The sequence below is a fragment of the Idiotropiscis lumnitzeri genome, chromosome 22 (assembly GCF_059441095.1).
Source record: "Idiotropiscis lumnitzeri isolate Australia: NSW breed Sydney's pygmy pipehorse chromosome 22, RoL_Ilum_1.0, whole genome shotgun sequence".
In the NCBI taxonomy this organism is placed as follows: domain Eukaryota; kingdom Metazoa; phylum Chordata; class Actinopteri; order Syngnathiformes; family Syngnathidae; genus Idiotropiscis; species Idiotropiscis lumnitzeri.
In genome coordinates this window covers 3,737-5,000 of record NC_142412.1, presented here as the reverse complement: position 1 = coordinate 5,000, position 1,264 = coordinate 3,737, and the positions used below count along the sequence as shown (strand labels likewise).

The window sequence follows — 1,264 nt, the reverse complement described above, 5'->3', positions numbered from 1 at the left end:
ACCAAAGGGGGGGCCGGGCCGGCGGCACCGCGGAGACCGACAGCCCGCCGGCTGTGAAAGCCGGCGGGCCCGCTGCACCGCGGCAAACCGAACCCGCGTGGGTTTTGGGTCTGATAAATGCGCGCGTCCCCGCGGAGACGGGTCGGCGCTCGTTTGCATGTATTAGCTCTAGAATTGCCACAGTTATCCAAGTAACGGTGGAGCGATCAAAGGAACCATAACTGATTTAATGAGCCATTCGCAGTTTCACTGTATCGGAACCGTGTGTACTTAGACTTGCATGGCTTAATCTTTGAGACAAGCATATGCTACTGGCAGGATCAACCAGGTAGCCCTCGCGTCCGGCGGTCTGTGTTTCTTGCATTGGAACCGGAGCTGAGCGGGGAGCCGGGCGCGGGGACCGGGCGGCGCCCGCGGGAGACGGCCTCCCGCGGGGTTACCCCCGGCGGCACCCCAGCCTCCCTCGTTTCTTTCATTCATTTTTTTCGGACGTGGGCTACCGAAATTTCCGTTACCGATTCAGCCCCCGTGCGCGGTGAGGAAGTCGGCTGGGCCTCGGTATGTGCTCGGTCCGTAGAGGCCGCGTTACCGCGTGGCGGTCAGTCGCGGGAGGGAGCCGGAGCCGCCCGCACGCCCGCGACCGCAACACGCACTCGGAGGCGGCGTCTTCTGACAGACGCCGGTAGGGTTTGAGAAACATGCTTTTTCGGAAAGGACCGCTCGGCTGACGCGGGCCTGGGCTCCCGCACCCCTCTCGTGGCGGGGCACCCGCGAGCGCGGCGGAACTCCCGTGTAGGACATCTCTGGGCCCGTGTGGCCGACGGGCACGCGACAGGGTCGTCTCGGTCTCGCGACGAAAGCGGTTTCGCGCTGGTTGGTGCGCTAGAGGTCGATCCGCAGGCCGAAGGAACCGTCCACCCGAACACCCCGGCGCGAGGCCGGGGCCGGCAGGGGCCCTCCGATGGCGGGTCATGCTTGCCAATCGGTCAGTGGTTGGTGTGGTGCAGTATATGTCAGGGTGTGGGTGCGAGATGGGCCGGGAGGACCGCTCCTCCTGCGTCGGACCCCGAGTCATAGGAAGTGCCGTTTTGTCACAACCCCAGGGGTGGGGTGGGTAACGGTAGGGAAGTGCCGGCCAACGCGCAGAGGTCGACCCGCAGGCCGAAGGAACCGTCCACCCGAACACCCCGGCGCGAGGCCGGGGCCGGCAGGGGCCCTCCGATGGCGGGTCATGCTTGCCAATCGGTCAGTGGTTGTGTGTGCT

The 1,264-nt window shown here is 65.6% G+C and overlaps 1 non-coding gene across 1 annotated transcript in view; it reads right to left on the bottom strand.

Annotated features, from left to right (window-relative positions):
- LOC148316086 (18S ribosomal RNA) overlaps window positions 1-331 on the bottom strand; it is a 1,933-nt gene extending 1,602 nt beyond the window's left edge. The window contains exon 1 of the ribosomal RNA XR_015840360.1: window positions 1-331. This exon is cut by the window's left edge and continues 1,602 nt beyond it. This is a non-coding gene — a ribosomal RNA (18S ribosomal RNA).
- Window positions 332-1,264: the final 933 nt, after the last annotated feature.